This window comes from Amblyraja radiata, chromosome 39 (assembly GCF_010909765.2).
Source record: "Amblyraja radiata isolate CabotCenter1 chromosome 39, sAmbRad1.1.pri, whole genome shotgun sequence".
Lineage (NCBI taxonomy): Eukaryota > Metazoa > Chordata > Chondrichthyes > Rajiformes > Rajidae > Amblyraja > Amblyraja radiata.
In genome coordinates this window covers 8,868,497-8,895,468 of record NC_045994.1, presented here as the reverse complement: position 1 = coordinate 8,895,468, position 26,972 = coordinate 8,868,497, and the positions used below count along the sequence as shown (strand labels likewise).

At 46.7% G+C, this 26,972-nt stretch overlaps 1 protein-coding gene across 1 annotated transcript in view; it reads right to left on the bottom strand.

The window, feature by feature from the left end:
* The window catches only part of LOC116967373 (leucine zipper putative tumor suppressor 1-like), a 30,451-nt gene extending 11,699 nt beyond the window's left edge, over positions 1 to 18,752 (bottom strand). Inside the window, exon 1 of the mRNA XM_033013883.1 lies at positions 18,459 to 18,752. The gene's annotated coding sequence lies outside the window, so the exon portion shown is untranslated. The remainder of the gene's footprint in view (positions 1 to 18,458) is intronic.
* Between the last annotated feature and the right edge of the window lie 8,220 nt (positions 18,753 to 26,972).

Here is a 26,972-nt window from a genome sequence, read left to right as displayed (position 1 = left end):
TCTGGCACTAAGGCAGCAGCTCTACTGCTGCGCCACTGTGCCACCCACCTACTCCACAGTGCCACACCACCCTCAGGCTTTACACAGGAGGGAGAAGATAGATCAATGCAGAAGAATACCATCCTTCAACGATCACAGTAAATACTTTAAAGGCTAGATAGTCACCTAAGTTTTCCCATATTTCCTTACAAATGTAGAAGGCCATTCAGCCCTTTGTGTCTATGCTGGCTCTCAGAGCAATCCCATTCCCCACATACTTCACTGTAACCTGTTCTCTCCCAAGCATCAAGAGAGTGGGTCAAGAATGTTTTATTGTCATATGTACCAAAACGGAACAATTAAATTCTTATTTACAGCAGCACAACAGGCTTGCAAACACTGTGATCAATAGATAATAGCAAAAAGAGGACATTTTCAATAAATAAAAGACGCAATATAGTGCAAAACACAAAACAAAGCCCGGTGCCCCATACTGTATGCAGTTCGTAGTCTAGTTGGAGTTTTGTAGTGTTAAAGGGGCTTCTATAAAATTATCAAAACGTAACATGGAACAAGTGTGTAGGTGATCAAAGGTCGCCGTGGACACGGTGGGCTGAAGGGCTTGTTTCCATGCTATATCTCGAAATCTAAAGTACTATTAATTAGATTAGTCTAGTAAAGAGCCAATGTAACCACTGTGGCAGTGTGAAGAGGGGTCCCGACCCAAAATGTCACCTATCCATGTTCTTCAGAGAGGCTGCCTGACCCGCTGCTCCTGCACTTTGTGTCTTTCTTGTTTCAGTGTAACCACAATGGGCTTCTTTGTCTATGGAATCAAACACAGAGACTCAGCTGCTGCCTCAGAGCGCCAGAGGCCGAGGTTTGATCCTGACCTCAGGTGCTGTCTATGTGGAGTTTGCACATTCTCCTAGTGACTGCGTGGGTTTCCTCCGGGTGCCCCGGTTTCCTCCCACATCCCAACAACGTGCGGGTTTGTAGGTTAATTAGTCTCTGATATTTGGATGAGAAAGTGGGATAATGTGGAACTAGTGTCAATGGGTGATCAATGGGTTAGCATGGACCTGGTGGGATGAAGGGTCTGTTCCCATGCTGTATAGCTAAACTAAATTTATTGATCACATCTTATGGTAAACATAGACCTTTCAGTTTTATTCACGAGACTCGTGAAAAGCCGAGTGTAACGTACTTTCTGCTAATAATTTTGGACATTTTCTTTATCTGTGTAACTGTCGGAGTGGCAACCTGAAATTTGATAGGAGCACATCTTTGAACAGCATCATAAAATAAAGGCCAGCTTAATTAAATTAAAACAAGAGGAGCACCCTGTAAGTTAATTTTCATTTGAAGGAGAAGGCGTAAGCCGGTGCTTAATCATGACAAGCAATTTAACCAGCTCTCCGTGAATAGACAGCGCTGTTTAAATCAATCTGTGTGACATTTGGTGAATAGCAAGAACACTTAAACCAAATGTTGCTTCAGCTCCATTTAAAATACACCCAGTCCTGGGTCACTGAGGCGTGCAGCCATGCTAATGTTATTGGAATGCAAATCAGGGTGAATTAGGACCCAGTCCCACCTCACTCGCACACAAACAACACTTTTGCCTTGTAATTGTAGAAGGGCATCTTAATACGTCTGGACTCGTGGGGATAATGGTTCCCTCCATGTGGCTTCATTAGACATGAATAATTTTGAATACAAACCAGGCAGCTTGCAAAGGGAGGCATAATATGGCGTTTTAGTTTCGGTTAGTTTAGAGATACAGCACATAAGCAGGCCCTCTGTCTCACCGAGTCCACGCCGATCTGCGCACGCTAACACTATCCTACACACGAGGGACAATTTACAATTTTTACCAAAGCCAAATTATCCGACAGTCGTGTACGTCTTTGGAGTGTGGGAGGACACCGGAGCACCCAGGGAAAACCCACACAGGTCACGAGGAGGATGTACAAACTGCGTAGAGATAGCACCCATAGGCATGATCTAACCTGGGTTTCTGGCGCTGTAAGGCAGCAACTCTACCACTGTGCCAGCTTGCTGCCACCATAGCTTAAAAAGACGTGCAATATCTCATTACTGCAAAATTATCCTTGAGGAATAGGAGCAGCACAGTAGCACAGCGGTAGAGTTGCTGCCTTACAGCGCCACGGGCCCAGGTTCGATCCTGACTACAGGTGTGGCTGCGTGGGTTTCCTCCGGCTGCGCCGTTTCCCTCCCACAATCCAAAGACGTACGGGTTTATAGGTTAATAGGCCTCAGTAAAATTGCTCCTAGTGTGTAGGTAGTGGGTGGGAATGTGCGGTGGCATAGAACTAATGTGAACGGGTGATCATTGGTCATTGTGGACTTGGTTGGCTGAAGGGCCTGTTTTCATGCTGTATCTCTAAACTGCACTAAACCAAGTGCTGGTTAATGGGAAGATTATAGTTGGCCACCTGATGGTCGGCACGAACAGGGTGGGCTGAAGGGTCTGTTACCTCTGGGAAACCCTAGCAGGTACAAGCAGAATGTACAAACAGACAGCACTGCAGGTCAGGATTGAAGGCAATAATAAGGCATCTCTACTAACTGTGCCTGTGCCAAGTATAAAGCCAATTAAAACCCAGCAAACTCCAACAATCATGGACCAGATCATCTGCATTAGTGGGAGAAATTGATATCATCCCCAGGATAAGTCTCTTTTTCTCAGACATAGGACACCAGGGAATCTTTTACACCACCTCTTTTGATTCTTTGATTGCAAGAGACAGCATGGAAACTGTCGTTCAGCCCATTGAGTTCACCCTGACCATCGATCGCCAATCCAAAGATAGACACGGAGTGCTGGAGTAACTCGGCGGGTCAGGCAGCATCTCTGGAGAGAAGTGACATTTCGGGTTGGGATCCTTCTTCACGCTCTTCAGACGACCCATCCACACCAGATCCATGTTAAACCACTTTCGCATCCACTCCCTACACACTTATAGACAATAGGTGCAGGAGTAGGCCATTTGGCCCTTTGAGCCAGCACCGCAATTCAATGTGATCACGGCTGATCATCCCCAATCAGTACCCCGTTCCTGCCTTCTCCCCATATCCCCTGACTCCGCTATTTTAAAGAGCCCTATCTAGCTCTCTCTTGAAAGCATCCAGAGAACCTGCCTCCACCACCCTCTGAGGCAGAGAATTCCACAGACTCACCACTCTCTGTGAGAAAAAGTGTTTCCTCGTCTCCATTCTAAATGGCTTACTCCTTATTCTTAAACTGTGGCCCCTGGTTCTGGACTCCCCCAACATCGGGAACATGTTTCCTGCCTCTAGCGTGTCCAAGCCCTGAACAATCTTATATGTCTCAATGAGATCCCCTCTCATCCTTCTAAACTCCAGAGTGTACAAATCATTGGGCCAATATTTTACAGAGGCCAATTAACCGAAGCACCTGGAGTGAAACCACGCGGTAACTTGGAGAGCGTGCAAGCTCCACACAGACAGCTCCTGAGGTCAGGATGGAAATGGCTGTGAAGAAGCAGCTCTACCAGTTGCACCACTGTGCTGCCTGTTCTTGATTATCCAAAAGATGGTCACTCCGAGAGTCCGTTACTCCACCGACACTGGTTCTGAAGAGTCACGGGATTTATCAAATGAAGCACGTTAAAATGAGATATTCCAAAAATCAACTATTTGGATTAGAAAGCATTTAAACTCATTCACAAATCCCAGTAAGCGGTGGCTGGTTTAATGAGACGAAAGATCAGCTTTGAGGCTTTGTTGCAGTCGAGTGGCTAAACATATAATGAAATGCTGAAAGAATACTCTTTGAAGAGACTGCATGGTTCATTAATACAACAGGCAGCGTTTCAAGTGAAGGAAAGAACTGCAGATGCTGGTTTAAACTGAAGGTGGGTCTCGACCCAAAACATCACCTATTCCTTTTCTCCAGAGATGTTGTTTGACCCGCTGAGCTACTCGAACTTTTTGTGTCTATAGGCAGTATTTAATTTGCTCCGTCAAAAGATATCTCAAGTAGTAACAATCAGGAATAGAAAGTCAATGTACTCAGTGAAAGAGACTGAGATGCAGAATTAGGGTAGGTGTGTCAGAGGTTATGGGGAGAAGGCAGGTGAATGGGGTTAGGAGGCAGAGATAGATCAGACATGATTGAATGACGGGGTAGGCCATGTGGATCGAATGGCCTAATTTTCTCCTATCACTTATGATCTTATGAATTAGGCCTATCAAATCTACTCTGCCATTCAATCATGGCTTTATTGCATCTGCTGCTCTAGATGTCAGCTGAACTATATCGGTGAGACCAAGCGTAGGCTTGGCGATCGTTTCGCCGAACACCTCCACTCGGTCCGCACTAACCAACCTGACCTCCCGGTGGCTCAGCACTTCAACTTCCCTTCCCATTCCGTATTCGACCTCTCTGTCCTGGGCCTCCTCCACGGCCAGAGTGAGCAACACCAGAAATTGGAGGAACAGCACCTCATATTCCGCTTGGGTAGTCTGCATCCTGGTGGCATGAACATTGAATTCTCACAATTCCGGTAGCCCTTGCTGTCTCCTCCCCTTCCTACCTCTCCCTCAGCCCTCGGGCTCCTCCTCCTCCTTTTTCCTTTCTTCTCCCCGTCTCCCCCCACCCCTATCAGTCTGAAGAAGGGTTTGGGCCCGAAACGTTGCATATTTCCTTCACTCCATAGATGCTGCTGCACCCGTTGAGTTTCTCCAGCATTTTTGTGTACCTTCGATTTTCCAGCACCTGCAGTTCCTTCATTAACACATTCAATCATGGCTGATCTGTCTTTCCCTCACATCCCCATTCTCCTGAATCTTTCTTTATCTTTGTTTTTCTGGCAATATGTTCCCTATGATAACAAACATGAACTAGCTTTGACGGGTTCAATGTTTCTTCTCAGCCATTAATTACACCGCAAACATTTGAAAAAACACCCCAAAGCATTTCAACACCGAAACAGATCTTTACACTGCAGATTATAATCCCAAATGTACTGCCTGAAGGAGCAAGAAACTGGATAAGGAAAAGTAACCTGGTGTGCTCGGGGGAACCACAGAGATAGCACAGGGTAAGATGGACTGAATAGCCTCCTCCCAGGTGCTCAGAGGATCTGTCAGGAATGAAGTCTGATCCAAAAGAGGAGGGATTTGGAGCTCCGCCCAACAACTTTCTAACATTTTCACACAAAGGGTGGTGGGCGTATGGAACGAGCTGCCAGTGGAGGTGGTGGAGGCAAGGACCATCCCAAAGTTTAAGAAACAAACATGTACATGGATAGGTCTGAAGAAGGGTTTCGGCCCGAAACGTTGCCTATTTCCTTCGCTCCATAGATGCTGCTGCACCCGCTGAGTTTCTGCAGCACTTTTGTCTACCATGTACATGGATAGGGCAGGTTTGGAGGGATATGGGCAAAATGCCCTAGTGTAGACGGGACATCATAATCATACGTCATTATCCACCTCCAGTTTAAATTCCATTTGGAATATTTTGGAGGACCAAGAAACCAAGAACCAAGAACCAAGCCAAGCATGTTTCGCAACATACGAGGAATTTGAGTGGCCGGTGTGGGCAAGTTGGGCTTAAGGACCTGTGTCCACACTGTATCACTCTATGACTCTCTTAATAAGAAATGAATTACCAGCAGGTTGGAGGGACTCCAAATATTTAACAACAACCATTGTCACAATTGCAGGAGGAGACAGGGTTGGAGAAATTGAGTGGGGCTTGGGATGGGGGCAGCTGAAGGCAGGGCACCAATATCAAAAATCTAATCCCACTTCGCTTTTACAAAGAGGAAGCGTTCACAGTGTGTGGCGATTATGGGACCACACACACACACACACACATACGGGCCCAGTTGCCACACGCTACCCTCCGTCGGTGCCTCTGCCGTGAGTTGAGCTAAACCTGCCATCGGCCACTTGCAGTCACTTGCCTTTTGTCAGCTGGCAGTGTTGGCATCAGGCCCAGCAACACTGCCTGATCCGTGCCCACACACCGCATGCAGCCTGTTGACTCAGAACAATACCCTGGCAGCCAGACCCTGCACGTCACAGCCACTGAGAAACCTTCCCTTTCTGTCGTGTGGTGCTACACAATGCAGGAATGCCCCTGACGTACATAGGCCCACAGCCCCTGCCCCATCCTCAGCCAGTCACATCCTGCAGCAACTGGTATCATCTCCTCTCCCTTACCCCAGATTTCCCTGTTTCAAGTAATGCGCAAATCTCCCAGGCCCAGAATCAACCCAACAGTCTGCTTATTTTTGTTCAAATCCATGCCCCAAGTCTACAACATCCTTTAGTTAGAATAGAACATAAAACAGCACAAACATCCCAGCAGCTAGTTATGTTTCTTTGCTTTGTGACTTGAATAGTTGTGGTAATTCTAGAGCTAGTACATGCCAACAAGCACAAGGGGCGGCACAGTGTCGCAGTGGTAGATCTGCTGCCTCACAGCGCCAGAGACCTGGGATCGATCCCGACTACGGGTGCTGTCTGTACGGAGTTTGCATGTTCTCCCTGTGACCGCGAGGGTTTTCTCTGGGTACTCCGGTTACCTCCCACATTCCAAAGGCATGCAGGTTTGTAGGTTAATTGGATTCTGTAAATAGCCCCTAGTGCGTCGGGCAAGAGATGGTGTAAGGGTGAGCATCGGTCAGCACAGACTTGGCGGGCCGAAGGGCCTGTTTCCATGATGTATCTCTCAAGTGAACTAAAGGACATAAAATATAGAACAGTACAGCACAAGAACAGGCCCTTCAGCTACAATGTCTGTGCCTAACTTGATGCCAAGACCATCTCTTATGCACCCATACGTAATCTATATCCCTTCATTCCCCGCATATTCACATACTTATCCAAAGCTGCCTCAACCACCAACCCTGGCAGCTCGTTCCAGGCACTCACCACCCTCCGAGCAACAAATACTTGCCCCGCGCATCTCCTTTAAACTGTACTCAACTCATCTAAGTTATGCCCTCCTTATGCAACCTAATCCCTCTCATATACCCATCAATGCACTCCCAATCCTCCTGCCACCAATTTACAGCAGGGGCAATGTGTAGAGGCCAAGGGGCATGTGTACCAGCATGTCTTTGGGATGTGTGGAGATGGGGGAAATATGTGGAGAGAAACCCACACATTACAGGAAGGCTGTAAAAAACCCACCCTGTAGCGAAGTGAGAGAGACATAGAGCACTGTGTACACATTGTATATATTTATTACTTGGACAGGGGCCACAGAGTGGTACGGGTGGGGGACAGTTTGGTGGAATTTGACAAATGTAAAAAAATTGTGCTGAAAAAATTTGTATAGTCTCCGAAAATGTCGGATGAATTTTTTGTTCGAATGGTTCATGAATTGTATATATTTATCAATTGAATAAAGTCTATTTTGAAATTAAAAAAAAAAAGGGAGAGACATAGAGCTCCACAGCATGGAGACAGGGCGGCCAGCCATCCTTGAAGGTAGACAGTCAAAACCTTCCACCCAGGGTGGAAACATCCAACACCAGAGGGCATAGCTATAAGATGAGAGCGGGTACGTTTATTGGAGATGTGCGGAGCAAGTTTTTTTTTTAAAGGTGGTGGGTGCTTGGAACGCATTTCCAGCTGTGGTGGTGGTGGAGGCAGATACGATGTGGCATTTAAGAGCCTTCTGGATAACTACATGGAAGTGCAGGGAATAGAGGGATACGGATCATGTACAGGCAGATGGGATCAGTTTAACTTGGCTTCATGTTTGGCACAAACATTGTGGGCCAAAGAGCCAATTCCTGTGCTATACTGTTCTATGTTCTATTAGATACAGTGATCCATGTAAGTGTAGGTTTCAATCGCACATTCTGTATTCCTTATGATCAGCTTTTATCCACAGTAGTTACCCCGTGCTGGAAGTCCACACCTCCACTTCTCCTTGTGTCAAGTAGGATTGATGCTATATTGTAAATCTAACCATGCGCAACAATCCAAACTGATTTCACCACATATTGTGATTCGCAGCGGAGTGTGTGTCTCCTAATTCAGTCTTTTCAGCCGAACTACTGCACACCTTTAAAGTGTTCCTGTCCTGCTTCATGCTTTAACTACTTGATTCAAATGAACAAATGGTCTGTTTATTGTTGCCATAAACACCTTTTACAAGCAAAAGGTGTTGGGAGATTTGCAGCAAGCTTGCTTGCTTGTTCTCTCTCACCCACTCTCACTCTCCCCTGCCCTCCCCCCCCCACCCACCACACCCACACACACACACCCCCACAGTCTGTGAAAGTTTAGTTGAGTTCATGGACACAGCGTGGAAACAGGCCCTTTGGCCCACACCGACCTGCAAGCCCCGCACACTAAAGGGCCTGTCCCACGAGCATGCGACTGCATGCGGCAAGCGCGACCAAACCAGAAACGGGGGCCGCGCGGTGGTCGAGTGAGTGACATGAAGTACGAGCAAAGTCCGCGGGAAGTTCGCGCGTAACGTACGGCGTCGAGGCGGTGCGTACGGTGTCGAGGCGGTGCGTACGGTGTCGAGGCGGAGCGCACGGTGTCGAGGCGGCGCGTACGGTGTCGAGGCGGTGCGTACGGTGTCGAGGCGGCGCGTACGGTGTCGAGGCGGCGCATACAGTGTCGAGGCGGCTGCGGGCCGGCAGGCCGTTGCCACTCTGAATTTTTGAACACGGTCAGTTTTTCGGAGCCCCGCGCGACGTTGGGACCAGCTCCGCACAACTCCAGCGATCTAAGTGGGACCGGCCCCGCGAGGCCGTACAGCTCAAGCGACCACGTTAGGTCGCGCTTGCCACATGGAGTCGCATGCTCGTGGGACATGCCCTTTACACACACACTAACACACACTAACACACTAACACACACACAACATCAAGCCGATTAACCTACAAACCTGGAGTGTGGGAGGAAACCAAAGATCTCGGAGCAAACCCACGCAGGTCACAGGGAGAACGTACAAACTCCGTACAGGCAGCATCCGTGGTCAGGATTGAGCCCGGGTCTCTGGCGTGCAGGGCAGTAGCTCTACCGTTGTGCCACCGTGCTGCCCAGAGGTCGGGTGGATGGATTGGGAAGCTGACATTGATTTACACTGAAGTTCTCCGGTGAAGCAAACCTTTAAGTGTTGTGGATGGAATGAAGGTGCTGTGATATTGGGGAGAGTGCTGGATCCAGCTACCTGAATTTGCACAATACAATTCTGCCTGCCACCCCTCAAAAGAGTTTGCTCTTGTGGTACCCCAATGGTGATTTTAAGCTTTGCCACTCAGGTAAGCATACTTATTCTTTTATCTGTCGTGGTGATTTTTTAATTTCAGAATGTCATCTGTTTTGTTAAATATTTAAAAGCAGAATTTATGGAATGCATGGATTGCGTGGCTTTAAATGGGCCCCAAGTGGGTTTCATTCATAACACAGTTGAAATCTACCTAGAATACCTGGATGAAAGCAAATACTTCAGGTGCTAGTTGCATTAATCCAATAGAAATTATGTTCCGTAGTTACTCCTTAGAAATTATGTTCCTTATGTTTCTTAGAAATCTACGTATAAAGCTCCATCGGAACTTCCTCTTCAGCTTTTGTCCTTAGTAAATGAAAACAATGAGAGCAGCAAAAAGAGGTCCAAGTTGCAAGTATGTGTAGGTGGAAGTTGTAACTAGACTGGTTTCCAATGGAATTTGTGAAGCCACAAGCTGGTGAGTGGGCTGGCTAATTGCAAGAGCTTCAGTCCCGTGGCAGTGTGCAGCTGAGCAAGGGACACATTGCTGGAGTCCGAGGAAAGATTCCCACCCAAAACGTCATCTATTCCTTTTCTCCAGCGATGCTGCCTGTCCCGCTGAGTTACTCCAGCACTTTCTGCTGCCTGACCTGCTGAATTACTCCAGCATTTGGTGCCTGTTTGCTGTAGTTTAGTTTAGTGTAGGTTAAAGATAGAGTGTAGGTTAAAGATAAAGATATTCTTAGAATAATGGGGAGGTCATTTAAGACTGAGGTGAGAAAAAACTTTTTCTCCCAGAGAGTTGTGAATTTATGGAATTCCCTGCCACAGAGGGCAGTGGAGACCAAATCACTGGATGGATTTAAGAGAGAGTTAGATAGAGCTCTAGGGGCTAGTGGAGTCAAGGGATATGGGGAGAAGGCAGGCACGTGTTATTGATAGGGGACGGTCAGCCATGATCACAATGAATGGCGGTGCTGGCTCGAAGGGCCGAATGGCCTCCTGCACCTATTTTCTATGTTTCTAGTGTGGAAACAGGCCCTTCGGCCCGCCGAATCCGTGCCGGGCCAGCGTTCACCTGCACACTAGTTCTATCCTGCACACTAGGGACAATTTACAGAAGCCAATTAACCTACAAAACCCGCATGTCTTTGGAAACCCACATGGTGAATGAATGAATGAATAAATGTATTATACCAAGAAGGTACAATCTCCGTACAGACAGCACCCGTAGTCAGGAGAAGTAAAGGAACACTGCCTCAGTAAATTGTCCCTGGTGTGTAGGGAGTGGGTGAGCAAGTTGGATAACATAGAACTGGTGTCAACAAGTGATGATGGTCGGTGCGGACTCGGTGGCCCGAAGAGCCGGTTTCCGCCCTGCACCATGAAAGTAAAGTCTAACCTTCTACGACATTGCCTGACAACATGCCCATGAGATTATTTTCAGACGACATTATCACATTAAGGGATGTTGTTATTGATGGGCACAAATTAATGTGCTTCAAGGACACCCTTACTCTGTGCATGACTCCATTCATATAACAATGTGACTGCAACTATACCTCCTCTCAAATCACTTGATTAACCTCAATCTTATAACCATCTTCACAGAGAATGCAGAATATGCTCTTTCGATGGAATATTTAAAAATTATACACTGATTATAAAGGCAGCCCCATCTTTTGGTTAACATTGCCCGACCATTGATGAAATACTTCTCCTTGGATCGCTACCAAATTTGAAACAGAAGTGAATACTGGCCCGGTTCCAGCCACAGGGTCGAGCTATTTCAGTCGTTCCATGGTGGCTTTCAATGCTGTAAACTTACACCTGGAATCTGGACTGGCACGTCACACACCAGAGTTATTTTCGGGCCAGTGTTGCCTGTCTCAACAAGTTGCTTCTGGAAGGCGAGCGAGAGGAGGGACCCTCAAAGAGCCACTTGCAGCTTCTTCCTCAAAATTACCTCCCAAGTCTCATTCGCAAAAGCTGTTCAAACTCCAGGCTGATGAATGAAGTGTCACAATTGCATTTTCTATAATGATGCATAATTGAATTGAAAATTAAAGGCCACTTTATTTCTGCAACAGGATGAAGAGCATCTGTGCTGAGAGAGTTCTATTCATTGGGGAAATGACTTCCTCACTTTAGAGATACAGTGCAGAAACAGGCCCTTCAGCCCAATGAGTCCACGCTGACCAGCGATCCCCATACACTAGCACTATCCGACACACTAGGATTTTTACCGAAGCCAATTAGCCTACACACCTTTATGTCTTTGGAGTGTGGGAGGAAACCGGAACACCAGAGGAAAACCCACACAATCACTGGGAGAATGCACAAACTCCGTACAGGCAGCACCCGTAGTCAGGATTGAACCCGGGTCTCCGGCGCCATAAGGCAGCAACTCTACAGCTGTTCCACCGTGCTGCCCCTTGTGATGTCTGATATTGGGGGACTCTGAAATACTCCCAGTAAAGTACTTAACCCTTGGAAGAACAAGTTGTGACCACCTTTCACCATCATAATCTCATATGCTAGGAAATAATTCCTGATCTTCTCATCTACCTCATTGTAGCTCTTGCACTTTTTTTTTAAATTGGCACTTTCTCAATAGCTATAACACAATATTCTGCAATCTGTTTATTTTCTTTTGCACTACCTGATGTGCCTGATAGTAATGATCTGCCAGGCTTCATCCTTCCCCTCCTCTAGCTTTCGTTCCTCCCATCCCTGCAAACAGTCTGAAAAAGGGTCCCACCCCAAAACGTCACCTCTCCGTGTTCTCCAGGGATACCGCCTGACCAGCTGAGATACTCCAACACTTTGTGCCTTTCCTATGGTAATGCTGTGCCTGGATAGCACACAAAACTGATTTTAATTAAGAGAGCGGAGACATTAGGAAAAGGACTTGACCCGAAACATCACCTATTCCTTCGCTCCATAGATGCTGCCTCACCCGCTGAGTTTCTCCAGCATTTTTGTCTACCTTAGGAACTACAGATGTTGGTTTACAAAGAAAGACACAAGGCTCATAAGTCATAGGAGCAGAGGTAGGCCATTTGGCCCATCAAGTCTACTCCATCATTCAGTCATGGCTGATCTATCATTCCCTCTCAACCCCATTCTCCTCAATCTCCACCTTAAAAATACCCATTGACTTGGCCTTCACAGCCCTTTGTGGCAACGAGTTCCACAGATTCACCACCCTCTGACAAAATAAATTCCTCCTTATCTTCTTTCTAAAGTGGGAGAGTAACTCGGCAGGTCAGGCAGCATCTCTGGAGAACATGAATAGGTGAAGTCTCAGGCCGGGACCCTTTTTCAGGCTGGTTTGTTATATTTAGGCAGACATGTCCATAATGGATTAATACCAAAACCACGTGAGCCATGACCTGAAAAACATCTCCTCCCTTACTGATCATTTACGCAACTCCCCACACTCGTCCCACTTCTACCGCCCATAGACTGTGAGCCACCCGCTCTTAAGCCCCTCTTGCCCCAGACTCTGGCTCACATCCAGTGCTCTTGCCCACGGAGAACCAGCCCCCCTGCCTGGGCCTTTCCCTTCCAGAGCTCCACCGATCTTGGAGTCCACCTCAACGGTGCATTCAGAAGGGTGCAGTACCTTGGTCATCCCAGGCTGCAGAATCGTACAGCCATGGGACTTGGAGAAAACATTGCCCTCCCACTGCCCCATCAAGGCAAGAGATTGAAAAGGAAGGGTTTACACCAGCATCTGCAGTTCCTTCCAACACAAGAGAATGAGAGGGCCTAGATTAGTCAGGGTGTCTAAGGTTATAGGGAGAAGGCAGGAGAATGGAAAAAAATAGATCAGCCATGATTGGATGATAGGGCAGATGCGATGGCTTAATGGCCTAATTCTGCTCGTATATCTTATGGCCTTTTAGTTTAGAGATACAGCGTGGAAATAGGCCCATCAGCCCACCGAGTCTGCGCCGACCAGTTCTATGTCATCCCAGTTTTGCATCCTCCACACTAGGGACAATTCATCTACCATCCTGCACGTTTGTGGAATGTGGGAGGAAAACAGAGGACCCAGAAGAAAACCCACGCGGTCACTGGGAGAACGTGCAGGCTCCGCACTGACAGCACCCGTAGTCAGGATCGAACCCGGGCCTCTGGCGCTGCGAGGCAGTAACTCTGCCCACAGAGTCCATGGCGACTAATGATCACCCATTCACTAGTTCTATCCCGTACACACCAGAAGCCACAGACCTGCACGCCTTTAGAATGTGCGAGGAAACCTGAGCACCTGGCGAAACCCACATGGTCACAGGGAGAGTATACAAAGCCCATACAGACAGCACTCATAGTCAGGATCGAACCCTGGTCTCTGGCACCGTAAGGCATCAACTCTATCGCTGGGCCGCCCGTGTGTTATGGTATATTAACACGTTGATGCCCCATCGTTTTGCCCAGCGCTGTAGCTGGGGGACCATTTGACCCAGTGCCAACACACTGCAGTGTCGGGTGTCAGTGACTTACTTCTGTGGGCAGCTGTTTGAAAGGTCTACCAGTGAAACACAAGCTGGGACAAGTTGGCTTTTTTTTCCCCTGACATCCTGAAATAAGCAGCAAGTGGACGTCCCAGCTGTAACCCAGAGCAGCTCACTCAGATCATTTACAACTCGATCAAACTCTTCAGCCACCTCTGCCCTTTGAATTTGCGTAAAGCAATGATTCTTCCCGCTCCCTCCCTCGTGGCAGGTTACAGGTGACGTCCGCACTGCAGCGGTTCAGGTAACAAGCTTACCCTCGCTAATGTGGCAAGTCGATATCAAACAAATATCTGAGATATGGAATAGAAATTTTCTCTCTCAGAATGGGTCAATTTTTAATCTTGCTTTCAGCTTCATTTAGACTTTAGAGATACAACGTGGAAACAAGCCCTTCGGCCCATCGAGTCCGCGCTGACCAGTGATCACTCCGTACCTAGCTCTATCCTACACACTAGGGACAATTTACAATTTACAGAAGCCAATTAACCCTCCAAACCTGTAGGAAGGAATTGCAGATGCTAGTTTATACCAAAGATAGACACAAAGTGATGGTGTAACTCAGCGGGTCAGTCAGCATCTCTTAAGAAAAAGGTCTGAAAAAAGGTTCCATCACCCAACATTTTTCTACAGAGATGCTGCCTGACCCGCTGAGTTACTCCAGCACTTTGTGTCCAACCAACAAACCTGCACGTCTTTGGAGTGTGGGAGGAAACAGGAGCACCCCGAGAAAATCCACCCGGTCACAAGGAGAACATACAAACTCCGTACAGACAGTATCCATAGTCAGGATAGCCTGTTTCCCTGCTCCGTGACTCTAAGTGGGGAAGCTGAAATTTCAAAGTGCACAGAAAAGGCAACACAAGAAATAAGAGAGAAGTAACTGCAGATGCTGGTTTACTAAAAATCACAAAGTCAGGCAGCATCTGTGGAGATAGACAAAAGTGCTGGAGATACTCAGCGGGTGCAGCAGCATCTATGGAGCAAAGGAAATAGGCAACATTTCGGGCCGAAACCCTGAACATGGATGGATGACGATTGTGACAAGTAATAAGTTAGTAAAGATTGAGTATCAAGTATCTACACTGTGGATGGCTTGACTGTAATCATGTATTGTCTTTCTGCTGACTGGTTAGCACGCAACAAAAACTTTTCACTGTACCTCAGTACATGTGGCAATAAACTAAACAGAACTGAACTGAATATTAACACGAAACATTAATTTAGAACATTTTTAGTAGCAGAACATTGTCAGCCTTCCAGCTAGATTGCTGGCACGCAAAGTATAGAAGATATCAGGTTTGACCTAATCTGGGAAGAGAGGTTAAAGAGAGGCATTTGACTCATGTTCAGGGTCATGGCATGCATCATAAAGGGAAGAGGTTCAGTTTGCTCGAATATGTTTGTGTGCCAAGACCTTCAGGTGAATCAGAGATGAGAATGTACATAGGAGTGATTGTGGACACAAGGTCAGAAGGAATAGGAGTAAAATGATTTGCTCTTTTCAGTCATGGCTTTGACTCATCAACTTTAAGACTCACCTTGACTTTATTGAAGGTACAACATTCTTTTAGGTTTAAGAAGGAACTGCAGATGCTGGAAAATCGAAGGTACACAAAAAAGCTGGAGAAACTCAGCGGGTGCATCAGCATCTATGGAGCGAAGGATTTCTGAAGAAGGGTTTCGGCCCGTCTCCTTCGCTCCATAGATGCTGCTGCACCCGCTGAGTTTCTCCAGCTTTTTTGTGTACATTCTTTTAGGTTTGGTGTCTTCATAAGGTCATAAGTGACAGGAGCAGAATTAGGCCATTCGGCCCATCAAGTCTAACTCCGCCATTCAATCATGGCTGACCTATCTCCCATTCTCCTGCCTCCTCACCATAACCCCCGACACCCTTACTAATCAAGAATCTATCTATCTCTGCCTTAAAAATATCCACTGACTTGGCCTCCACACCCTTCTGTGGCAAAGAATTCCACAGATTCACCATCCTCTGACTAAAGAAATTTCTCCTCCTCTCCTCCCGTGAGTTTTCCCAGTAAAAGTTTCATTTGTCCCTAGTGTGTAGGATTGTGCTAGTCCACAGGGTGATCGCTGGTCGGAGCAGACTCAGTGGGCCGAAGGGCCCGTTTTCACGCTGTATCTCTAAAGTCTAACTTGGCCTTGCGTGCATCGAGGAAAATGATATATTCTCTCATTCCCAATGTCTCAGCATTCCTTCAGAATACATTTTCAATTGAGCTTTGTCAATACTCCTGGCATCGGCTCAGTTATTAACCATTATATTACATTTTGCTCTTGCCTTCAGTGGGGTGGCTACAATTTAAAATTGTGCTCCTTGCAATGCTCAGCAATTTCATTACGCGAGCCTGTGTTGCGTTTTTAGTGAGCAGTTGCTTGACGGGCACTACTTTGACATACAGTCTTTACTCCAACTTTGCACGCTGGTCTTTCTACAGTGAATGCGTTGAACTGCCTGAGTCTGACACTTATGGAGATTGACACCTAAGATGGTTGCACCTGTCAACTCAGATTGTGCTTGCATGGCACGGGCTTGCTACTGGAGCTTATCCTTTGAACCTCGAGCGTATGGAGTGGCACTGAGGGGTGGTGCAGCATTAGAGTTGCCGCCTTACAGCGCCCGAGTCCCAGGTTCGATCCTGACCACGGGTGCTGTCTGTATGGAGTTTGTACATCCTCTTCTTGACCTGCGTGGGTTTTCTCCTGGATCTCTGGTTTTCTTCCCCAGTCCAAAGATGTACAGGTTTGTTGATTAATTGGCTTGGTATCATTGGAAATTGACCTAGTGTGTGTGTAGGATAGTGTTAGTGCGTGGTGATCGCTGGTCGGCAGGGACTTGGTGGGTCGAAGGGCCTGTTTCCGCACTACATCTCCAAACTAAATAGCATAGCACAGGTACAGGTCACTTCAGCCCGCTATAAACATGTGACCATATGCTGACATGTCACCATCCTTACCTCCATGGGTCTACCCAAAAGCCCCTTCAATGCTCCTATCATATCTACTCCACCACCACCCCTGGCAGCGTATTCCTGGCATCCATCATTCTCTGTGTAAAGATATTTGCCCTCCACATCTCCTTTAGACTTTGCCCTCTTCACCTTAAAGTTCTGCCATCTAAGACCATTTGACAAAGATAGACACAAAACACTGGAGCAATTCAGTGGGTAAGGCAACATCTCTGGAGAAAAGGTTGATTTGTACGGGTGTCAGGGGTTATAGGGAGAAGGCAGAAGAATGGGTTGAGAGGGAAACATAGATCAGCTATGATTGAATGGCAGATTAGACCTGATGGCTGAACGGACTGATCGGTATCTCTGGAGAAAAAGAATAGGTGACGTTTCGGGTTGAGACACATCTTCAGACTGAAGAGTGGTCTCGATCCGAAACATCATCTATTCCTTTTCTTCAGAGATGCTGCCTGCCTGACCCACTGAGTTACTCCAACATTTTGTGTCTATGATATTTAATGAGTTTAGCACCAAAGAGCTCCAACCCAAGGCTGCAAATGTAAACAGAGCGAGCGAGCGAGCCAATCCTTGTGCAGGCACCAAACACAAACACACCAGCCCTGGGGTAACAACACACAGCTAGAGTAGCACAATCATGTCAAGTCAAGCAAAGAATGATGTGCAAAGTTGTTCAGCTGTATGGAGAATTAATTGATAACAATGAGCAGAACAGTATGCAATCAGCGTTAAACAGTGAAACACAACATGCTGGAGGAGCTCTGCGGGTCAGGCAGCATCTTTTAGATCTTACTTTAGAGATACAGCGCAGAAACAGGCCCTTCGGCCCATAAAGACCGTGCCGAAGAGGGATCGACATTAGTTCTATCCTGCACACTAGGGACAATTTACAGAAGTCAATTAATCTACAAACCTGGAGTGTGGGGGGAAACCGGAGCACCCGGAGAAAACCCACGCAGTCTCGGGGAGAACGTACAGGCACCGTGGTCTCTGGTGCTGCAAGGCAGCAACTCTACCGCTGCGCCACCCTGCCGCCCATCTGCAGGGGGAATGGGGAGGAACATGGCGAAACAAACAGGGGACAGAGCGGGGGGGGGGCACACAGAACTCCTAACAACAAACTTACAAACAACAGGGGACAGACAGAGCGGGGGGGGGGGGGGGGCACACAGAACTCCTAACAACAAACTTAAGGTCACTGAGACCTTTAACGGGACGTGTACAGATAAATAATTTAATCCAAAATGGGAGGAGTCCATTCGTCCCATCAAATCCATACTGGGCCTTTGTGGAGCAATCAGTTGCATCCCACCACTCTTCATTCACCCCCCCTCCCCCTCCTTGCCCCTCCAAGTCCAGAGTCTACCCTCTCTGAGCCTTTACTTCCAGTCCGGCTGTTTACAGTCATACACTGTTTATACCTTTGAACAAATATATCTATCCAAGTGCAAATGTCTCCGCTGATTCCTGTTGAAATAAGGGGAGTTGGAACATCCCGACGCCCAGCGACTGCAGTGTAAGATAACAGTGTTTTCTAAAGCAAAACACAAAGTGTTGGAGGGAATCAGCGGTTCGGGCACCATGGTGTGTTGGTGGCACATTGGCAAGCGACGTTTCTTCTCGGGACCCATCCATTCCCCCCACAGATGCTGTCCGAGCCGCCGAGTCACTCCAGCACTTCGTATTTTGCTCAGGAATCCAGTATGTTTCAGAGTGCACCTTAAATGATCATACCTCTCTTCATAGTCCTATTGCGATAACATTATTCTCCAAATGCATATCTGGCAGGCTCCTCCGCTGAGCTTCCTCTGCAAGGGTCATTTTACAGTGTCGCACCTTGCACACATTGAATCCTTGCACCAGTTTGCATTGTCACGTTCGGGGCAGCATCTTTCCAAAGGCAGAATGTAGAAAAGTTGTTCTTACATCCTGTCCCGGTTTGCCGCTGTTCAGCAGGCGCTGAGATTTCCAACTCTAGGGGAAAGCTAGGAATCCCTGCAGCATAATCTCTTTCACACACACACACTTGCCCGACAGACTGCCCAGCCTCCTCATTACACATTCAGCCCTGCAGAAACACCAGCATCGATTGGCTCTTGGGCTGAGCAGAGCCTTTCTCTGTTAAAGGGACACTTTCAGTAGCCACTGCACCGACCAAATCCCGTGCAGACAAAAAATAACCTCTGCACAAAACGACACACAGCGCTGGAGTAACTCAGCTGGACAAGGCAGCATCTCTGGAGAACATGGATCGGTGATAGGGTCAAAATTTCTGCACACTTACTCTATCCCTTTCTGAATTCGTCTCCAATTTCACTTCTGGTTAAACTTGCTGGCGTTTAGAAGAATGAGAGGGGGGACCTCATTGAAACATACAGAATTAATGAAAGGCTCGGGTAGAATGGATGTGGAGAGGATGTTTCCATTAGTGGGAGAGTCAAGGACTAGAGGCCATAGCCTCAGAATTAAAGGACGTTCTTTTAGGAATTGGATGAGGAGAAATGTCTTTACTCAGAGGGTGGTGAATCTGGAATCCTTTGCCACAGATGGCTGTAGAGGTCAAGTCAGTGGATATTTTTAAGGCAGAGATAGACAAATTCTTCATTAGAACGGGTGTCAAGGGTTATGGGGAGAAGGCAGGAAGATAGGATTAGGAGGCAGAGTTTGAATGGTGGAGTAGACTCGATGGGCCGAATGGCCTAATTCTACTCCGATAACCTGTGAGTTTGTGAACCTGAGGGGCAACTTTTTCACTCAGAGGGTGGTGGGTGTGTGGAAGGGGCTGCCAGAGGGGGTAGTTGAGGCAGGTGTGGAGTGGGGATTTTAAACAAATCACCATGGCATTGGGCTCTGGAGGTCACAGAACTCAATGGCAGGGAACAGAATGGTCAGCTTGGCCAGGCGCAGCACCAAACTGACCAAGCCATACCCCAATCAACCCTCACCACCCCCCTCCCCACCCCTGAACAAGTGTAAAAACAAGGAACTGCAGATGCAGGTTTAACAAAAAAAAGATGCAAAGTGCTGGAATAGTTTAGCCTAGTTTATTGTCACCTGAACTGAGGTACAGTGAAAAGCTTTTGTTGCATGCTAACCAGTCAGTGGAAAGACCATACACAATTGCATTTTGAGCCATTCACAGTGTATAGGTACACGATAAAGGGAATAACATGTATAACGTTAGTGCAAGATTAAGTCAGTAAAGTCTGATAAAAGATAGTCCGAGGGCTGCAATGAGGTAGGGTAGAAGCTCAGGACTGATCTCGCATTGTGTTAGGATGGTTCAGTTGCCTGTATCTCACTAACTCTGCGGGTCAGGCAGCATCTCTGTAGAACATGGATACATGGCATTTCGGGTCAAACTGTGTCACAATTCTTAAACTGTGGCCCCTGGTTTTGGGTTAGTCCAGAACCAGGGGCCACCGTTTAAGAATAAGGGGTAAGGCATTTAGAACTGAGATGAGGAAACACTTTTTCCACACAGAGAGTTGTGAGTCTGTGGAATTCTCTGCTTCAGAGGACGGTGGATACTTTCAAGAGAGAGCTTGATAGGGCTCTTGAAGATAGCGGAGCCAGGGGATATGGGGAGAAGGCAGGAACGGGGTACTGATTGGGGATGATCAACCACGATCACATTGAACGGCGGTGCTGGCTCGAAGGGCCGAATGGCCTACTCCTGCACCTATTGTCTACTGGGTCGGATCCCTTCGTCAGACAGGTGGTCCCTCGGAATGTGCTTCTCCCCTTTTACTGTCAGCGATCTCCCACGTCATCTTAACCAGCAGCAATTCAGAGAGCGTATAAAGATAGTTACTGGGAGTGTTGTAATAACCAGGCATCCCCGTTCCCTACTAGAGATTTGAAGCCATCCTGCCAGGCACTCGCTCTCTGTGTGACTTCTCTCTCTGGGGAATCCAATCAGACACTGAAATGCGGATTAGGACCAGCTATTCACAAAATGCTTGAATCTATGAGCCGCCTTGCACAGTTTCACTTTACAACCATTTTATTTTTGCACTCTTATTATTTTAAAGGACAATATATATTTTTGTATTATTTTTTTTTATTGTTATTAGAAGTAAGTACAATACAGTGGTACCTATTTACAGGTGCCAAATATATGTTAACATGATACATTCTCTGTACAACTTCATTTTTAATTTTTTTAAAGAGAGAAATAAGAAAGAAAGAGATAGTAAAAGGTAGAGAAAAGTGTAGTGTGTATAAAAAAAGGGGAAAGAGACAGTGAAGAAAATAAATAAGCAAGAAGAGAGAGCAGGAGAGAGATTAGCAAATAGATGCAAGGAGATGAGTTTTTCTATTGTTGATCATCTTTCACCCATACCTGAAACATTTGCTTTTTACAATACAGTTGCACCTAAAGGACAATATTTTAAAGGACACAAACAAGTACAATATTATTGTACAATATGAAAAGTTTTGCTTTTCATACTATCCAAACAAATCAGATATAACATACAGAGATACAATGTTCAAATTCAAGAACGGTAGATGGAGCAAAGGGAAAGAACAACATAGTTCTCAGCATTGTAGCACAGTTCCAGAGACAAGGTTGAATATCCTCAAAGGTGAATCGGACAGTACCCCCAGCTTATGGAAGGGCCGTTTAGAAGATTGATAACAGAGGGGAAGATTTTAAGAAGGAACTGCAGGTGCTGGAAAATCGAAGGTAGACAAAAGTGCTGGAGAAACTCAGCGGGTGCAGCAGTATCTATGGAGCGAAGGAAATAGGCAACGTTTCGTCCCGAAACGTTGCCTATTTCCTTCGCTCCATAGATGCTGCTGCACCCGCTGAGTTTCTCCAGCACTTTTGTCTACCAACAGAGGGGAAGAAGCTGTTCCTGAATCTGGTGGTGCTGGAAGATACAAGCTTTCTGAACTTTCTGCTGGATGGGAGCAGAGAGAAGGAGGAATGACCATCTTGTATTAAGCACCTTGGTCTGTTGGCATTATAAATAAATCTAACTCGCTGCTCTGGGGATCAGTGACTATTGGCATTGACGTCCGGTCACATGTAGAGACTGTGAGGCCCAAACTGTGGCATTTTCACTCCTCATTCAAGCTGCCTCTTTGACCGAGCTCCCTATGCGTGCAGCCTAGCGTTTGCCCACAGTCCCGTCAAGTGGTTTGTTGCCGTTGCTATTGGAGTGTTGAGTCAGAGCGGGGATGTGTAGCGGATTTTGTAACAGCAGAAATCCATCAACCTTGTAACTCCATCCTTGTGTGAATGTGACGCAGGGCATGAGGAACAGGTGCATGGCACACCGCCACCACACTCACACTAGTCCTTACTTGCAAATAGAACGTAGAACAGGACAGCACAAACGCAAGCCCTTCAGCCCACAATGTCTGTGCCAAACATGACGCCAAGATCATCTCTTATCTACCTCCACCTAATCGATATTCCTCTATTCCCTGCCTATTGTTGTGCCCATCCAAAAGCCTCTTAAATGCCACTTCTGCATCCAGTCTCCACACACTAGGGGCAATTTTACTGAGGCCCATTAACCTACAAACCCGCACGTCTCTGGGATTAGTTTGGTTTAGAGATACAGCGCGGAAACAGGCCCTTTGCCACCGAGCCGGGTAAACCAGCGATCCTCGCACACTAGCCCTATCCCACACACTCTAGGGACAATTTACAATTTTAATAAGCCAATCAACCTAGAAGGCGGAGTACGTGCTGGCTCGAAGGGCCAAATGGCCTATTCCTGCAAGTATTTTCCATGTTTCTATGTTTCTATGGCCAACTGAGTGCACCCAATCATAGATCACACCAGTTCTGTTATCCCTCCTTTTCATCCACTCCACACACCATTGACAGAGGTCAATTAACCTACAAACCCACTCATCTTTGGGATGCGAGAGGAAACCGGAGCGCCCAAAGGAAAATCACACGGTCACAGGGAGAATGTGCAAACTCCTCTAGATCTGATGGTAGTTATCGAACTTCCGTGTTTCTCTTCCACATACGCTGCCTGACCTGCTGAGTATTCCCAATGTTCTGGTTCTATTTGCAACAGATCTTTGTTGCATTAGGGTTTGGAAGGAAATATGTCAAGTTTATTTATTGCCACATGCACAGGTACGGTGAGGTACAATAAATATTTTGCTTGCAGCAACATCACAGGCACAAGGACCCAGACCACACATAAAAAACATAAACTGTACATAAATGACACAGAAAACTCTGCAAGACCAAAAAAAGAAAAAAAAGACCATACAAAAAGACAAGATCTTAGTCTTCTTCTTATCAAATCCACACACAAGATTAGAAGCTTTCAGCAAGAGCTGAACACACTTCTCAGCATCTGCACACAATGGTGTCTGTCTTGTCACAGGGTCTTGTATAGGGTCTTGGTGAGACCACACCTGGAGTATTGCGTACAGTTTTGGTCTCCTAATCTGAGGAAAGACATTCCTGCCATAGAGGGAGTACAGAGAAGGTTCACCAGACTGATTCCTGGGATGGCAGGACTTTCATATGAAGAAAGACTGGATAGACTCGGCTTGTACTCGCTAGAATTTAGAAGATTGAGGGGGGATCTTATAGAAACTTACAAAATTCTTAAGGGGTTGGACAGGCTAGATGCAGGAAGATTGTTCCCGATGTCGGGGAAGTCCAGAACAAGGGGTCACAGTTTAAGGACAAGGGGGAAGTCTTCTAGGACACAGATGAGAAAAACATTTTTCACACAGAGAGTGGTGAATCTCTGGAATTCTCTGCCACAGAAGGTGGTTGAGGCCAGTTCATTGGCTATATTTAAGAGGGATCAGGGGGTATGGAGAGAAGGCAGGTACAGGATACTGAGTTGGATGATCAGCCATGATCATATTGAATGGCGGTGCAGGCTCGAAGGGCCAAATGGCCTACTCCTGCACCTATTGTCTATATTTCTATGTTTCTATGTCACTTCTTGTGCTTCTTGTGCATGGTGGTGGAAAGATTGGTGGAAACAGGGCGATGTGAACGCTCTTTCCTTGACCCCAAGACCTTAGTGCAAAACATAATTAGCAAATAAAACAAGACCTTGGTAGTGCAAGAGATGACTGTAGTGTTGAAGTAGGATTAGGGATGTACAGGTTGGGTCAAGAACCTGATAGTTGTAGGAAAGTACAACTGTTCTTGAACCTGTTGTTGTGGAACTTCAGGTTTCTGTACCTCCTGCCCGATGGTAGCAGTGAGATGCGGGCATGGCCCAGGTGGTGGGATCCTTGATGATGGATGCAAAATGTTAAATGGTCAGCTCGACATAGATTACAAGACCTACACCAAACCCAAACCAATTAGGAGCAGACGAGGGCATTCGATCCAATTTGAGATTCCAGCTACCAAGACAGATGTGTACAGCAATTCGTTCTTCCCCCGCACAATTAAAGCACGGAATAATCTCCACCCAACTATAGTTACTCAACCAGATGCAACTAAATTTAAGGTAGCTCTTTCTTCCCAATAACCCTTTCTGGCTTAAGTCCTCCCTCCACCACCTCCTGTTTAAATTCCATTTGGAATATTTTGGAGGACCAAGAAACCAAGAAACAAGATGCCACCTTCTTGAGGTAGCATCTCATGTGGATGCGTGTGATGGTGGTGAGGGTAGCGTCCGTCATGGACCTGGCTAAATCCACCACTCTCTGCAGCCTCTGGCAATGCTGCACGTTGGAATTGCCGTATCAGGCCATGACACAACCTGTCAGGATACTGTCTTCCGTGCTTCCGAGGAAGAGTTATTAGGGGCCCATAGGCTCATGTTCATAATTGATAGGAGCAGAATTAGGCCATTCCACCCAACAAGTCTACTCCGCCATTCAATCATAGCTGATCTATCTCTCCCTCGTAACCCCATTCTCCAGCCTTCTCCCCATAACCCCTGACACCCGTACTAATCAAGAATATATCTCTGCCTTAAAAAATATCCATCGACTTGACCTCCACAGCCTTCTGTGGCAATGAATTCCATAGATTCACCACCCTCTGACTAAAGAAATTCCTCCTCATCTTCCGAAAGGAATGTCCTTTAATTCTGAGGCTATGACGTCTGATCCTGGACTCTCCCACTCGTGGAAACATCCTCTCCACATCTACTCTATCCAGGCCTTTCACCATTCAGTGTTACAATGAGGTTGCCCCTCATCCTTCTAAACTCCAGCAAGCAGTGGCCCAGTGCTGTCAAACGCTCATCATATGTTAACCCACTCAGTGCTGAGTAACTGAATGGGGAGGAGGGACCGAAAGGCCTTCCTATTCCCACGCGACGGGCTCAATGGGCTGAATGGCCAACCACTGCTTCAGTGCAGGAGTGGCAACTCTGCGACAGGGTGCACCCCCTCACCTGTCAAATGCTCTTCCCCTCTGACAAGGAGCATTACAACCAAGTAATGTGGACTGCAACAGGACTTCTGCCTGTGTTGATAGAGGAGGTGGGCCCAAGGCATCAAAGGGCTTGCATTTGGGTAGCACCCAGCTACAAATATGTTCACTGAGTCAGATAATTGATTTTCTGCCTTTAGATTTCACACCGATGAATGCACGGTGGATGTTTTTTAAGCTGCAGATTGCAGTCTATAACTTTAAGTTCAAAGGGACCAAGTGCTTCGTAAATAGGAGTGAGCTATGGGAGAAGCTTGTAAACCTTTACAGTACATTACTCAAGTAGGAGCTAAGGTGGAATGTGTCGGCTTTGTGTGTTTAAGTGTTCGGTGTCTCATCTTTAAAACTCACACGGATTACAGCTAATTTACCCAAAGTCAGACCATGGACTTTGAAGATTCAATTTTAACCTGTTTAAAGAATTGCCTCCCTTCTCATTCTACAGTTACTTTCTAGATTATAAAAATCCCAAACAACGGGCCCTTACGCAAGGGAGGGGGTGGGGGAGGGTGGGGGTGGGGTCTTTTAATGTGGCACGGTGGCGCAGGGGTAGAGTTGCAGCCTTACAGCACCAGAGACCCCCGGTTCGATCCTGACTACCGGTACCTGTCTGTACGGAGTTTGTACGTTCTCCCCGTGACCTGCGTGGGTTTTCTCCACGATCTTCCGTTTCCTCCCAGAGATGTGCAAGTTTGTAGGTTAATTGTCTCGGTATAATTGTAAATTGTCCCTAGTGTGTGTGTGTAGGATAGTGTTGGTGTGCGGGGATCGCTGGTTGACGCGGACTTCTGTATCTCTAAATTAATACTAAGTATACTGAAAAACAATAGACCCTTTAAAAAAAAGGCAAATAATGCGTCAAATTGGGAACTTAATATTGAAATATTAAATTAAATAATCAGACCACGTCATCAGTGGCTTCAGGGGACTGAGTAACAGCTCATACAGCAAAGGCAGTGTTCACTTTAGTCAACTCTACCAGCTGCTCCGATGTGCCTCCCTTCTTATACTTGTGTTTTGTACAAGAAAACAAATCTGTCTATCCACTCACAAAACCATCCATGTTTGGTGAATGGTGAAAGCCACAACAGCCTCTCCTGTCTTTCAATCTCTTCATCAACATGATTCTTGACCTTCAAGCAGCAGCAATAACTTCTCCTTTTGTTAATTTCCTCTCGACACTTCCTGGCAAGACAAACCTCCTCTGCTCAACCCTAGTTAAATGGGGGACGATTATATGTATAATTTATGTATAATTTATGCTGTGGTGTGCTGTCTGAGTCGATATGCCTGTGATGCTACAGCAAGCAGGAATTACATTGTTCCTGTACCTCACCGGGACTGTAAATGTGATAATATATTAGGTACACAAAAATGCTGGAGAAACTCAGCGGGTGCAGCAGCATCTATGGAGCGAAGGAAATAGGCAACGTTTCAGGCCGAAACCCTTCTATATTAGACTTGACTTGATTTTAAGAATGTATCTGTTATATCTATGTAGATACAGAATCTTCTATAGATTCAATGCTATGTCAGTGACTGCAGGTACCAGCTGTAATAAGGTTTTAGAATAAGCCTTCATCTCCTTCCTTACTCAGGACAAGGATGTACAGGAGCCAGCGTTACTAAAGGTCAAATAATGGAGACTCTATTGTTTGGGCAGTTTCAATTTACTGAGCAGAGACATTTTCTGTGGTGTGGGGGATGAGCACCTTTTTGGCTTGAGGTTTGGATGTGGGGGTGGGGGAGGGGTGGGGATAAGAGGCAGAGGTGGGGGGTGGGGCGTAGTCGAATGCAGCTCTGAATCCAAGGATGTAATCACAGTCACAAGCAGAGTTGCTGGTGCAAAAGGGAGA